This window comes from Zea mays, chromosome 8, assembly GCF_902167145.1.
Source record: "Zea mays cultivar B73 chromosome 8, Zm-B73-REFERENCE-NAM-5.0, whole genome shotgun sequence".
NCBI classification, from domain to species: domain Eukaryota; kingdom Viridiplantae; phylum Streptophyta; class Magnoliopsida; order Poales; family Poaceae; genus Zea; species Zea mays.
Window position 1 is genome coordinate 33,742,259 of NC_050103.1, and position 16,594 is coordinate 33,758,852.

A 16,594-nucleotide genomic window follows, 5' to 3' on the forward strand; every position below is an offset into this window, starting at 1 on the left:
AAAAAGTGAACTATGTTATAAAATCGTACGTTGGGTCGATCCAGCCTCCTTTATGTGTCTATGTATCGTTATTGGTCACCCTAGGTGAACTTCACCAAGCCGCTAATTACTGAAGGACACTTAGTAATTTTTGTTAATGACTGAATCTCGATCAGATTTACCGGTAATTATTGAGTCTTGTTCAGTCATTATCGGTTATTACCGAAGATCATTTATGTATTGTTAATTTTCATTGACTATGGCTAGTGGATAGAAATTAATTGGTCTTTGTTGGCTAAGCAAAGCCAATAAAAATTCCTAATTTTTGAGTTACATTTTATCTAACAGAGTCCATCTGAAAAGTTAGATACCGAATAAAATTAGGTAATTTTGATCTAAACTAATTTTCATCCGCTCTTAAGTGGGAAATATCATTCAAATATTGTTGTGTCGATTGCGGTCGTGGCGCACATCGTCGTCCGCCACATGCTTTCCTGTAGCCGTGCCAACCGGTAATTTGGGTCTAGGCCATCTCCAGCAGGCCATGTAAACGGCTGTGCAAAGTACTGTTTTGAACTGTACATTGCATTGTTTGCAAATTAAAGTTTGAAATAATAATTAAAATAGTTAGGCCCTCTTTGGCAGGGCTCTAACTTCTCTAAATACTCTGACTCATTGGCTTCTCCGGAGAAGCTGAAACCGCTTTGTAATTCGTTTGGCAAAGCTTCTCCTATGTTTTTCGAATGATGTATGTGGAAAACGTAGGAGCCGGTAGCATCCACATTTTTTTGTGCTCGAGCTCACAGCAATAAAACGCCTCCGACTTTCAAAGGGCTCACAACGAGAAGCTATTTTTGTCACTGTTTGATAGGGCTTCACGATGAGCCCGAGCTAGAGCCATAAAAAAAAGTCATGTCAAAGGGCTCTTAATGTGATTGGGAAGTCTATTAGAGATAGTCTAGCACCACGAATTTATTATGTGCTTGGTTTGAGGTCAAATAGGATTAGCCGGTAGCAACACTATCCTTTCAATTTTTTGGATCACGTCGCCACCAAAAAATTACTCTGATGTTTACCTCATCCCCACTTAACTCTAATCTAAATGCTATAAAAACTATATCCACTACTTCCATCTCTTTTTATACATCAACAACACACTGTATACCATAGTGGCTGGACGGATCGGTGCACGCACGCGAGCGACACGGGTAGTGCATGGTGGCGAGGTCAACCGGGAGTCCACAAATTAAAAGCGCGTGCGGTCTCGCGGCCCCGGCCATGGAAGGAGAGAACTGCCAGGACCACTAGTCCAATACCGCGCGCGGTCACGCAATACGTAGCAGCCCACCTACGGCTGCCCCCTGGTCGGCGGACTCCACTGTATATATACGTACTGTACAAGATACTATTACACTGGCACTGGCAGTCTGGCACTGCCTGCCGCCCGCCAACTCTGCATTCTTGCATGATCTATCTCGTAGCACCGGTCATATCGCGCCAGTTGTAGTGCCGCGCGTGCATGTGCCATTGGCTCATTGCGAGTGTAAATCTTGTTGATTGCTCAGTTTTTGTTCGGATTATGTAGAGAGAGAGACCATGCAGGCATATCGATCGGTGCTCTTCGATACATCTGCTTCTTCATTCCAAACCCGAATGTTGGTACGATCCGCAACAAAAGCTCTGCAGTTTGCATCATGTGTCTCTCGATCTGCTGTAGCTCCCGCAGGGGCTATAGCTTCCCGCTAAGTGCAGAAGGGCTTGGACTATCTGCAACGGTTTCCTCTAAACTTCACTCCTATATCTCACTTTTGTGTCACGTCACACATAGTGGCGGAGTACCCATTATGGCTTACTAAATTATGTTTGGTGTAGTGGTAAGTGCATACTGCCTGCAATCAATATGTTGCAAGTCCGAGTCCTATGTGTTGCATCATGTTTTTTTCTTTTTTATCCTTCTTCAACCATACCTAATTATTATTCCGTCCTCCGCCACTGGTCACACAGATTCCACCCTTTATTTTTCTCCCTTTCACAACAGTTACCCCTAAATTCTTCTCTTATACCCACTAAAACTATTAAATATTATTTTTCATATCGTTTCATCATCTAATATCATTTTTTCTCAACTAATAAATAATGGTGTGCACATAATTTGATGCAAGGGGGCTGGCATAGTCCACCCTTGCTCTGGCGTGTTGTGGCTTGCAGCAAAGGGGTAGGGGAGGGAGTAGAGGCAGCGCTGCACCGTGGTTGTGACGCTAAATTGCTACAGGATTAGCGGAGGGGAGGTGTAGAGTGAAGCGTTGCAACCAGTCTCGCTCCTAAAGCCTCCTCTAGACGCTACATGTGAAGAGGAAAACACAGAGACACGCCAGATAGAGGGGGCACTGTGCCAGCCCCCTTCACTCGCTTTCTGTGTACGGTAGAGATTGTTAGTTGGAGAAAAAGTAATAATAGGTGATAAATAGGTATGGAAAATAATATTTTATATGGATGGTGGGGTGTAGGAGGAGTATTTATTAGAAGGAACCGTTGTGGGTGAACAAATTATAGAGGATAGAGTCTTGTTGACGTGGCTGCATAGTGCCATATAGGGGGAGAAATTTAGGTGAGAACATTGAGGATAGCCTAACAGGCGTGGTTGGTTGGTCCACCGTAAGAGCCAGGCCAGCGTGAGCCTGAGCGATCTGGAAAGCCCCTCTCCCGCGTCTCCGCGCGTGTAAGTGGGAAAACGCCTAGGCTACATCTGCATGTGTAGGCTGTGCTTGGACCGTGTATGCAACCAATCATGCGGTCAACACACTGCGAATCTAGGCATGGCCGGTCAGGCAACCAATCACGTGAAATATGACTAATTGGTTTGTTGCGCCTGGGAAGCCAGACTCGCGCGAACCTGATCGGCCAGACACGCCCGAAACGGGGTACAAGCGGATGCAGCTACATAGTGTCCAAAATAATTTGTTTGCATTCGGTCATGCAGTCCACGCCTCTCACATACAACCAACCAATCGTAGGTTTAGATAAAGTCAATATATACGGTGGTCTAAGACAAGATCATGCAGTAACCAATTTTTTTGGCAACTTCGTCACTGAGAGTGTGCGCGCGTCTAATTTCATACTCTGTAGTAATGACTGAAAGCACGCGCTTTTGCAGCTGCCAGAGCAAGCTTCATTTGGTTTGCTTCTCGAGTTGTGTTAGCTTCCAGCTATCTGCTCTGCTGCATGTGTGTGGTTTTATGCTGGATGGTGATCGTAGTTTTCACCCTTTTCTCCTTTTCTTCTCTCGCTTTTCACTTGTTTTACCCACCTTTAACCCCGCGCTTTTTTCTCAGTTTTCTTTTGGTCCCCTCTCTACTAGCTAGGGGTGAATCTATAGAGCTAGCCAGCTACGTACGTACCATGATGTATCAAAAATCCTAACTCTGTCTGCTAGATAGGATATCATGCACCACTGCATGCATGTCGTCATGTCGATCGTCCTTTTCCCCCCTCTGGTAGAAGTCGACGTCGACCCAACATTTCTTTGGAATTTCTTAGTTGCCCTACTAGCTAGTTGGCCTGGAAAACAAGGACATCCATTTACACTCCCTCTCCCCTCTTTATAAGATGACCATTCATACACACAAATTAATTCACGAAAATCTATTTCCTGTCTTTCGTTCCATTTGTTGGCGGTGATTTGATTTGTATCTGCTTTTGCTAATTTATAATTAATACAACGATTAGTTGTGCGCGACCAAATTGCACTAGATAAAGATAACTGATGGTACGTAATAATTAACTGCTCTGGAGAACCTTTTAACCTGTCAATCCGCCCATTCGACTGACAGTGAAGCGGCATGTCTAGATCAGCTGTTCATGCATGCTGCTCCAATCGAATCGAAATCCGATGTTGCATTAGCAAGTCGATCGATCTGTGAACTGTGAATGGAAACAAGTAAGGCCTTGTTCGTTTGTGTCGGATTAGTGGATCGGAATGATTTTTAGCCGGATTCTTTGTCTAATTTATATAAACTTTGATTAGCTGGAACGATTCCGGGTGTAATCCGACGTAAACGAACAAGTCCTAATGTGGCATCGAAAAGGCAGAAAATTGTAGTGCGCGTGATGACCACCACTGCGTTTTATTCAATTCTCAGTGCCAATTAAATTAGTTTGGTTTCAGGCCGGTACATGCACGTTGCTGGGTTGAACTCTAGCTAAGGTACACGTCCAATATGCAATGGCATTGATTTGCTAACAGGACTGTGAATAATGGTATACGGAACTCAGATGGGTTTGACGATTATATAGAGCCGAGCCGCCATCAGTACGGCACACGTAAATCACGTTTCTCCTCTCCTCCTATAATTTCCAGACTCCGCGCAAGATCTTTCGAAAGCATGTCTGATCTGCGAACATAAATATAATTTAATGAGTACTTGTTTTATATTATATAATTTACTTATAAATATATTGTATTAATTAAGTACTTGTTTTTATCATAAATGTTAGTGCTATGTTATAATAAATCTAGTCAAGTTTTAGATTGTAAATTGAGGGAGTAATTTTGAATGTCGTAGAGAGCACCACATGAAGAGTATATGTTATTCAATCCAAGCTAACAAACGAGCTAGCCACGTAGATCTAGTCGTTTAAATTATTATTTTGATGAGCCAAATCAAACTAGCTCATTGCCTTAACAAGTTACCTTAAGCTACACCAAGCCATGACGAGCTAGCTCGATCGTATCCAACGACTGGTCAAAAAATGAGAAAACAAATATTGTATATACACTACCGGAATCCAAGGCTTTGCCGAGTGTTGCAATCTTTGTCGAGTGCCTTTTGTCGGGCACTCGGCAAAGAAAGCTTGACATGGGGACAAAGAGGCGCCGAATGTATATATGTGATATATATGTGATATCTTCTGTTTGTGTGGATGGAAAACAAAAAACAAATAAAAATGGTATATACTGGTCACTTTGCCGAGTGTAACACTCGGCAAAGAGGCTCTTTGCCGAGTGTCTGGGTCATAACACTCGGCAAAGAGCACAGACCTGGGCACCGGCTTAGGTTCTTTGCCGAGTGTTCTGTCGCTCGCACTCGGCAAAGAGGTCGGCTTTGCCGAGTGCCACTTGGGACACTCGGCAAAGAGCCTGACATGGGGACCCTCCCTGGCGGGCTCTTTGCCGAGTGTTCCAACTGGCACTCGGCAAAGAAGGCGGCTTTGCCGAGTGCTGCCAGGAAGACACTCGGCACAGGTATCTTCGTTGCCGAGTGTCGCCGTTGACACTCGGCAAAGCCGCCGTCTCCGTCACCCGGCGCCGTAACGGTCGCTTTTCTTTGCCGAGTGCTTCCTGGCACTCGGCAAAGAAATTTACCGAGTGCCCGAGAAAAAGTACTCGGCAAAGAAGTCTTTGCCGATGCACTGTTTGCCGAGCCTTCTTTATCGAGTGTTACACTCGGCAACGCCTTTACCGAGTGTTTTTAAGGCTTCGCCGAGTGCTTCAGGCACTCGGCGAAGCGATTGATTCCGGTAGTGATATCTTATTAATGCTGGAGGTCGGATCTTTAGTTTGGGATGCGTCGTTAAAATGTTTGTACATTAGGGTCTTCATAAGGTCACTATGTAAATACCCGTGTGTTGCAACGGGAAGAAAATAGTGCAACAATAACTCATATATGGCCATGAGTTATATTGTTAATTAAAATTAAACTGCCTTGCTGTCTAGCTCCAGAACCTAAAAAGGAATCCCAAGCTTAGCCTGCTTTACTGCAACACAATTCACACCACTAAACAAAACATACCTTGGTGCAAAGCTTCGCAGCTTCCTTGTAGTCCTTCAACTTCAGTTTGCAGGCAGCATTGTTTAAGTTGCAGCTGAACTTCGGTTGCTTAGATTGCTTCTTCTCATCTTCACTGAATGAACTGTCATACTCAATGTACTTGGCAGCATGGGATTAAAACAGAAGTAAGCCGAAGTAGGACAACCCTGCACAGGACTCAAATTTTGACTTTTTCGTGCTATGGGTTACTACAGAAAGAAAGATGAAGTACCTTCTCATATCGCTTGGAAGCTCTAGCATATTTGTCCAATTTGAACAATGCATTCCATTCCTGTTTCTCCTTACCAGCAACCTCAATCTTCTCTTCATTGTTCAAATCCCGAGACTCCTTGTCCTGTGTGACAAGATTAAATATGAATTCATCCAGTCCTGTGTCATATAAATCCACTAACATGAGATTGCTTTTCAACAATACAAATGACCTAAACATTCTTTTTACCAAAAAATATATTATATTAAAATTGAGACAATTAGGTAGATACGCAGTATATATGTGGATGTGCCTCTGAATTTCGTGAAAGAAATCAAGTAATAATGATTATGATTGTAAACACACTTCCACGAGAATTGAATTCATGATTCCAGCAAAGTTTTCTTATTTCTAGTTGGGTCATCTCAAAGGAATCTACTGGTCGACCAGAAGCAAAAGGATCAAACTACTATACATATTAATTATTAAGTTGACATGGAATATGAAATTTATTCATTGAGTAAATTGTGATGCAAACAATTTTACCAAACTAAACTCTAAATGAGAGAAAAGTACCTGTAAAAAATCCTTCTAGCAACTCGAGCTAGTGCTAAACCTGTCAAACCTGATAAACATTGCTGGGTTAGGATGAGATAATGTAGTGGACTTGTATAGAGAGTTTCAATAAATAACAAACAACACAAGGAACTATCATGCTAAAAACCCATATCCACTAATTTCATGTCAAACCATCTATTAGCACCTGTTCCAGCACCTATATCAATGACAGTAACACCATGAAGTTTGGCACATATTGACACTCTAATCTAGTGTGGGTGATATCCTTATTCATACGTAGACCAACCAGATTACTCCAAGATCCTAAAAAATCAATAACATTAAATCATCACAATTCTTGAAGTTGATTAGAATACAAATGAAACCAACAAAATAAAAAAAAGAGCCCCCAAAATGACTGTCAAACCCCAAGTTGATCATAAAGCACCACAAGTAGCACCTAACAATATGCCAAAACTCTTAGCACAAGAATACTTGCTTTATCCTCGACCCCCTAAAACAAATCCCAAATTGCATGAGATGAAACTACCAAGATTCCCCTATCTCCACTTCAAAATAATATTCCTTTGCCCGAACAGCAACACTTGTTTTGTACAGGAAAACAAAATTAACTTTTAAAGTGCATATAGTTCATAATAACCTATCTAGAGAAAGAGTGGTTTTTACATTTAGTCTAAATTGCATTACAATGTTACACTCACACATACTGATTTATACACTTGCCTCTAAATTTCTTCTTTGGCTAGATCTCATCAGGCAGCACAAAAACTTAGGCATCTCACTATTTTGATGTGCATAGGACATGCCCTCATAGTGCAACAACAAGCAACAACATGAACGACACAATTCATCAAACAAGAGGTAGGGATAGCAGAGGAAAGCCAATTTGTTTAGAGCACTGAACCTCGTAGGCAAGCATGAGGTCAGAAGCAGCCTCAAACGCATTGTATATTATGACATATTTGGAGGGGGTGGTCGAAGCCTACCAAAGTATATGGAGAAGATGGTGTCATGTGGATGTGTTCGCGACGACCAGATCCATGAAAAGGATCTAGCAGGTGCTGCACCCACATCTTGTCGTCGATCCATTGGCATGCGTGTACAATGACACGAGCACGAAGGCAGTGAAGGGCATGGCATGGAGTCCGAGCTTGGCATAGAGCGTGTGAACCTCAGGACCGCGTGCCAGCAGCTCCACGTTCCTGTGGCCTGTGGGGCATTCCATCAAGAACCTATACTGCCAATTCGACGTGACTGGCCTTGGCGTAGGTGTCCGCCAGCGTCTTGGACATGAACACGGGCGAGGGGTGAGTGGCCGCGGAGAGGGTGAGGGTCGAGGGGCGCGTACGCCGAGGCCGACACCGGCAACGCCGCCATGCTCGCCAGCGGTGGGCACCTCCTCGGGTGGCCACGTGTGACGACCCTTGGCCAGCGATGGAGACCATCATGACGTGAGACACAAGAACAAGCAGTGAAGGACATAGATAAGTAGTTGGGTAGTTCAAATAGATTTGATTCCTTTCTGATTTTGCATGTCTCGCACAACACAAGATGTCTGGTACAGTACTTATAATCACTCCATCACCACCACTAACCTGTTATTTACGTCCCAATACGGCACTAATACAGCCTATATGGCCCACAACTCCATTACCGACTCTATTACTGACTCCATAACAATGAAATAGAAATCTGTTGACTGACCTCATTCAGGTATCTCCTGGCGCCACCCCGTTACACTTAGATCCACTCCAAGCTGCACCTTCAGTCATGATACCTCCCCGGACCTCAGTTGACGCATGTCCCTAAGCATTTGCCTCCAGAAAACTTGCCTTAGCCACTGAATAATCCTCCCATGTTGCAGCTTCCTTTGGCACCCCAGTCCATTTCACCAACAATTGAGAAATAGCTTGATTGCCCTTTCTCACCATCCTTCGATCAAGGATCTACTCTAGCTCTATATCCCCTTGAGACAAATCCACCACAATAGGTAACTCTGTGAAAACTGGATAGTAGAAGGGTAGAAATGGCTTCAATTGTGACACATGAAAGACATGATGTACTTGTGCATCCACAGGTAATTCCAGCTTGTATGCCACCGTCCCAATCCTTGATATGACTTTAAAAGGACCAACGAACTTAAATGCCAATTTTAGGCAGGATCGGTTCACCACAGTCTTTTGTGTGTAAGATTGTAGCTTCAGCAAAACCAGATCACCCACTTGAAATTCCCTGGGAGTTCTGCCCTTGTCAGCATATTGCTTCATACGAAGTTGAGCCCATGTTAATTGCTCCTTTAACATGACTGAAATGGCATTCCTTTCAGCAATCCAGTCAGTTATCTCCCTATCTTCAATTCCCAACAGTTTTGGTGTAACAAGCAATGGTGCTTCATACCCATACAACACCTCGAAAGGTGTACACTCCAACACTGAATGATAGGTAGTATTATACCAGTATTCAACTAAAGCGAGCCAGCTCTTCCACTTATTAGGTTGGTCATGCACAACACACCTAAGGTACATTTCCAAACACTGATTCACATGCTCACTCAGACCATTAGCTTGAGGGTGGTACGCAGTGGACTTCAATAGCTTCACTCCCATAAGTTGAAATAGACTTTTCCAAAAGGCACTGGTGAAAACCTTGTCCCTATCAGACACTATAGACCTTGTGACCCTATGCAATTTCACCACATTTTCCAGAAGTACCTGAGCAGTGCCTTTAGCAGTCAAGGGATGCTTCAGAGGAAGAAAATGACTGTATTTCGAGAATCTATCCACCACTACTAGAATGGTATCAAACACTTTAGACTTCGGCAAACCTTCTATGAAATCCATAGTCACCTCCTCCCAAATATCTTGTGGAACTGGTAAAGGCTACAACAACCCTACTAGATGCACCCTCTCAGCCTTAGCCTTTTGGCAGACAGCACATTGCTACACATATTGTGTCACATCGTTCTTTAAACCCCTCCACTAGAACACCTTCTTTACCCTCTCGTGTGTTGCTTGAATTCTAGAGTGCCCTCCAACTACACTATCATGCATCGCTGCAACTAGTTTAGTAAGTAGAGCTAAATTGCACTCAATCCAAATTCGGTTTGCTTTTCTTATAATACCTTGCTGCAAAAAAACCCCTGCTCATCAGGGCTCTGGATTAGCAGTTGTGTGATCAACTGTTGTGCCTCCTCATCTGTGGCATAGGAATTCACCACTTCTTGAATCCGTATAGGTTGAACTTTAGAGAGAACAGACAATCCCATCATGTGCTCCATCCTTGATAAGGCATCAACTACTACATTCTCTATTCCCTTTTTATACACCACAGAAATTGCAAGCCCATGAGCTTGGTCATTCCCTTCCTCTGCAGATCAGACTGTAACTTCTGATATCCTAGATAAGTCAGGGATTTCTGATCTATTTTAATCACAAAGGCACCCCTCTGCAAGTATTACCTCGACCTGTCCACTGCTAGGATCAAAGCCAAAAACTCCTCATCAATTGAAAGATGTTTGTTTCTCTAACCCAATGCATTGCTGATGAAGGCTATTGGTTTTCCTTGTTGCATCAGGACAGCCCCAAACCTATATCTAATGCATTAGTTTCTATTGTGAAAGGCAAGTCAAACCTTGGTAGAGCCAGAGCTGGGGTAGAGGCCATAGCTTGATTCAAGTTTTCAAAAGCTATCTAAGCTTCTTCAGACCATGTAAACCCTTGCTACTTTTGCAATAGCCTTGTGAGAGATTTAGCTAGCCACCCATAGTTCTTCACAAATCTTTTGTAGTAACCTATGAGGCCAAGAAATCATCTAAGCTCAGTGACATTCTGAGAGCACCTAGAGGGGGGGGGTGAATAGGTGATCCTGTAAAAACTTATCTTATAGCCACAAAAACTTGTTAAGAGTTAGCACAATAATTGCCAAGTGGCTAGAGAGGAGTCAAAAACACAATAACCACAAGAATTCAATCACAGAGATGACACGGTGGTTATCCCGTGGTTCGGCCAAGTACAAAACTTGCCTACTCCACGTTGTGGCGTCCCAACGGACGAGAGTTGCACTCAACTCCTCTCAAGTGATCCAATGATCAACTTGAATACCACGGTGTTCTTGCTTTTCTTTTCTCAATCCCGTTTGCGAGGAATCTCCACAGCTTGGAGCCTCTCGCCCTTACACAAGATGTTCACAGAGAATCACGGAGCAAGGGAGGGAATGAGCAACGCACACAAGACTTCAAAAGATCAGAGCAACACGCACACAAGCAGCAATAAGAGCTCTCAACACAACTCAAAGAGTACACAACTCCACAAGAGCTCTAGATGCTATCACAATGAATCGAATGCGCTAGATCAATGTCTTGGTGCTTAGAAAGGTTGTAGGAATGCTTGGTTTTCTCCTCCATGCGCCAAGGGGTCCCTTTTATAGCCCCAAGGCAGCTAGGAGCCGTTGGGAACAAATCTGGAAGGCCATCTTTGCCTTCTGTCTCGTGGCGCACCGGACAGTCCGGTGCACACCGGACACTGTCCGGTGCCCGATTTGTTTCCTTAAACAGCGCATCCGACCGTTGCTGTCTGAGTCAGATCTGCGCACCGTTGGCGCACCGGACATGTCCGGTGCACACCGGACAGTCCGGTGTATCTTTCCGACCGTTGGCTCGGCCACGTGTCGCGCGCCGATCGCGCGGCCGACCGTTGGCCCGGCCGACCGTTGGCTCACCGGACAGTCCGGTGCACACCGGACAGTCCGGTGAATTTTAGCCGAAGTCGCCGGAGAAAAACCCGAGAGCGGCTGGTTTGCTCTGTGCTGGTCTGGCGCACCGGACACTGTCCGGTGCACACCGGACAGTCCGGTGCCCCAGTCCGAAGCAGCCTTTGGATGTACACAGCCACTCTCCACTTCTTTTCTTTTCTTCTTTCTCCTGTTTCTAACACTTAGACAAGATGTTAGTACACAAAACTAATGTACTAAGGCTTAGAAACATACCTTTACTTGTGATTTGCACTTTGTTCATCTATGGGCATATTTTCACATTTAAGCACTTGTGTTTGCACTCAATCACCAAAATACTTAGAAATGGCCCAAGGGCACATTTCCCTTTCAATCTCCCCCTTTTTGGTGATTTATGCCAACACAACATAAAGCAACTAGAACAAGTGCAAAATCACTTCAAATAAAAACTGACTTTGAGTTTTATTCAATTTTGGCATATATGGATCATCCTTTGCCACCACTTGGTTTGTTTTTGCAAATCAAACTCAAATCTCTATCTCTAAGTCAAACACACATGTTGAAGCATAAAGAGAGTCATTCCAAAAGAGATTGATCAAAGATTTCAAAAACTCCCCCTATTTCCCATAGTCAAAACTTCTCCCCACATGAAGCCAACTTTTGACGAAAGAGACAATGCAAGAGCTTTGAACAAACCAAATACTCTATTCTACTATTTTCAAAATCTCTCAAGTGGTAGCTGATCCATTTATCACTTTGGCCTTTATTTTCTCCCCCTTTGGCATCAAGCACCAAAACGGGATCAATCTTGGCCCTTGAACCCCATTGCCTCACCAAAATCTTCAAGTAAGAGCAAATGGCAATAAGAGTTCATGAGATGAACTTGGAATAAGTTACCCTCTCATCGGAGTGCAGTGGAAGTCTTTCATGGTCCAAGTCCACCTTTTCCCTTTCAATTCTCCTTTGAGACTAAATCAAGCAAGCTCAAGCATATGGTTAGTCTCAAAGGGTCAAGTTGTAACACATCTCCCCCTAAACATGTGCATCTCTTTGCAACGGACTTGTGAAGTCCAGGGAGTGTTTGTACAACTTGAGCACCATAATAAAGCAACAAAATGCAAAAAGGAACATGATCAAAAGCATAAGTACATGTATGCTACAATTCAATCCAGGTTCCGCGAATCTATGACATTTAGCTCACTACGCAACCTGCAAAAGGTCTTCTCATCTAGAGGCTTAGTGAAGATATCGGCTAGCTGGTTCTCGGTGCTAACATGAAACACTTCGATATCTCCCTTTTGCTGGTGGTCTCTCAAAAAGTGATGCCGGATGTCTATGTGCTTTGTGCGGCTGTGCTCAACAGGATTCTCCGCCATGCGGATAGCACTCTCATTGTCACATAGGAGTGGGACTTTGCTCAGATTGTAGCCAAAGTCCCGGAGGGTTTGCCTCATCCAAAGTAGTTGCGCGCAACACTGACCTGCGGCAACGTACTCGGCCTCAGCGGTGGATAGGGCAACGGAGGTTTGTTTCTTAGAGTTCCATGACACCAGGGACCTTCCTAAGAATTGGCACGTCCCCGATGTACTCTTCCTATCGACCTTACATCCGGCATAGTCGGAGTCTGAGTATCCAATTAAGTCAAAGGTAGACCCCTTTGGATACCAGAGCCCGAAGCAAGGCGTAGCAACCAAATATCTAAGAATTCGCTTCACCGCCACTAAGTGACACTCCTTAGGATCGGATTGAAATCTAGCACACATGCATACGCTAAGCATAATATCCGGTCTACTAGCACATAAGTAAAGCAAAGAACCTATCATTGACCGGTATGCTTTTTGATCAACGGACTTACCTCCTTTGTTGAGGTCGGTGTGTCCGTCGGTCCCCATCGGAGTCTTGGCGGGCTTGGCGTCCTTCATCCCATACCGCTTTAATAGATCTTGCGTGTACTTCGTTTGAGAGATGAAGGTGCCGTCCTTGAGTTGCTTCACTTGGAACCCAAGGAAGTAGTTCAACTCGCCCATCATCGACATCTCGAATTTCTGCGTCATCACCCTGCTAAACTCTTCACAAGACTTTTGGTTAGTAGGACCAAATATTATGTCATCGACATAAATTTGGCACACAAACAAATCACCATCACATGTCTTTGTAAAAAGAGTTGGATCGGCTTTCCCAACCTTGAAAGCATTAGCAATTAAAAAGTCTCTAAGGCATTCATACCATGCTCTTGGGGCTTGCTTAAGTCCATAGAGCGCCTTAGAGAGCTTACACACATGGTCGGGGTATCGTTCATCCTCGAAGCCAGGGGGTTGCTCCACGTACACCTCCTCCTTGATTGGCCCGTTGAGGAAAGCGCTCTTCGCATCCATTTGGTACAACCTGAAAGAATGGTGAGCGGCATATGCTAGCAAGATACGAATTGACTCTAGCCTAGCCACAGGAGCAAAAGTCTCCTCAAAGTCCAAACCTGCGACTTGGGCATAACCTTTTGCCACAAGTCGAGCCTTGTTCCTCGTCACCACCCCGTGCTCGTCCTGTTTGTTGCGGAACACCCACTTGGTTCCCACAACATTTTGCTTTGGACGAGGCACCAGTGTCCAAACTTCATTGCGCTTGAAGTTGTTGAGTTCCTCCTGCATGGCCAATACCCAGTCCGGATCTAGCAAGGCCTCCTCTACCCTGAAAGGCTCAATAGAAGAGACAAAGGAGTAATGCTCACAGAAATTAACTAATCGAGATCGAGTAGTTACTCCCTTGCTAATATCACCCAGAATTTGGTCGACGGGATGATCCCTTTGAATCATCGCTCGAACTTGGGTTGGAGGTGCCGGTTGCGCTTCTTCCACCATCACTTGATCACCTTGTGCTCCCCCTTGATCAATCGCCTCCATTTGAGGTACCTGTACGTCACCTTCGGTTGGGGGATGCACCATAGTTGAGGAAGATGGTTTATCTCGTTCATCTTGTTCCTGTGGCCGCACTTCTCCAATCGCCATGGTTCGTATAGCGGCCGTCGGAACATCTTCTTCATCTACATCATCACAATCAACAACTTGCTCTCTTGGAGAGCCATTAGTCTCATCAAATACAACGTCGCTAGAGACTTCAACCAAACCCGATGATTTGTTGAAGACTCTATACGCCTTTGTATTTGAGTCATAACCTAACAAAAACCCTTCTACAGCTTTGGGAGCAAACTTAGAATTTCTACCCTTCTTCACTAGAATGTAGCACTTGCTCCCAAATACACGAAAGTAAGATACATTGGGTTTGTTACCGGTTAGTAGCTCATACGAAGTCTTCTTGAGGAGGCGATGAAGATAGACCCTGTTGATGGCGTGGCAAGCCGTGTTCACGGCTTCCGACCAGAAACACTCGGGGGTCTTGAATTCTCCAAGCATTGTCCTCGCCATATCGATTAGCGTCCTGTTCTTCCTCTCTACCACACCATTTTGCTGTGGTGTGTAGGGAGCGGAGAACTCGTGCTTGATCCCTTCCTCCTCAAGGAATTCCTCCACTTGAAGGTTCTTGAACTCGGACCCGTTGTCGCTCCTTATCTTCTTCACTTTGAGCTCAAACTCATTTTGAGCTCTCCTGAGGAAGCGCTTGAGGGTTCCTTGGGTTTCAGACTTATCCTGCAAAAAGAATACCCAAGTGAAGCGGGAAAAGTCATCAACAATAACTAAACCATACTTACTCCCTCCTATGCTCAGATAGGCGACGGGTCCGAAGAGGTCCATATGCAGCAGCTCCAGGGGTCTTGAAGTGGTCATCACATTCTTGCTGTGATGCGCTCCTCCCACTTGTTTACCTGCTTGACAAGCTGCACAAGGTCTATCTTTTTCGAAATGTACGTTAGTCAAACCTATCACATGTTCTCCCTTTAGAAGCTTGTGAAGGTTCTTCATCCCTACATGTGCTAAGCGGCGATGCCACAGCCAGCCCATGCTAGTCTTAGCTATTAAGCATGCATCTAGACCGGCCTCTTCTTTTGCAAAATCAACTAAATAAAGTTTGCCGTCTAATACACCCTTAAAAGCTAGTGAACCATCACTTCTTCTAAAGACAGACACATCTACATTTGTAAATAGACAGTTATACCCCATGTTGCATAATTGACTAACAGATAGCAAATTATAACCAAGAGACTCTACTAAAAACACATTAGAAATTGAGTGCTCATTTGAAATTGCAATTTTACCTAATCCTTTTACCTTGCCTTGATTCCCATCACCGAATATAATTGAATCTTGGGAATCCTTATTCTTGACGTAGGAAGTGAACATCTTCTTCTCCCCCGTCATATGGTTTGTGCATCCGCTGTCGATAATCCAGCTTGAACCCCCGGATGCATAAACCTGCAAGGCAAATTTAGGCTTGGGACTTAGGTACCCAACTTATGTTGGGTCCTACAAGGTTAGTGCAAATATCCTTAGGGACCCAAATGCAAGTTTTGTCTCCCTTGCATTTTGCCCCTAACTTCCTAGCAACAATTTTCTTATCCTTTCTACAAATAACAAAGGAAGCATTTAAAGCACAATAAATTGTAGAAGGTTCATTCACTACTTTCCTAGGAGCATGAATAACATTCTTTCTAGGCATAGCATTTTTCCTAGACATATTTCTACCATGCATAAAGGAAGAACTATGAGCATCAAAATCATCATAAGCATTATAACCCCTATAAGCACTTCTATCATGATACAAAAAAGCATGGTTCTTTTTAGTACTACTAGCCATAGGAGCCTTCCCTTTCTCCTTGGCGGAGATAGGAGCCTTATGGCTTGTCAAGTTCTTGACTTCTCTCTTGAAGCCAAGCCCATCCTTAATTGAGGGGTGTCTACCAACCGTGTAGGCATCCCTAGCAAATTTTAGTTTATCAAAATTACTCTTGCTAGTCTTAAGTTGAGCATTAAGACTAGCTAATTCATCATTCAATTTTGAAATAGAAACTAAGTGTTCGCTACAAGCATTAATATCAATATCCTTACACTTAGTGCAAATTTCAACATATTCAACACAAGAGTTGGATTTATTTGCTTCTACTAGTTTAGCATTTAAATCATCGTTTATGCTCTTTAAGTTAGAAATAGAATCATGGCATGTTGACACTTCACAAGCAAGCATTTCATTTCTCTTAATTTCTAATGCAAGGGATTTTTGAGCCTCTACAAACTTATCATGTTCTTCATATAACAAATCCTCTTGCTTTTCTAAAAGTATATTCTTTTCATTCAAGGCATCAATTAATTCATTAATTTTGTCTATCTTAGATCTATCTAAG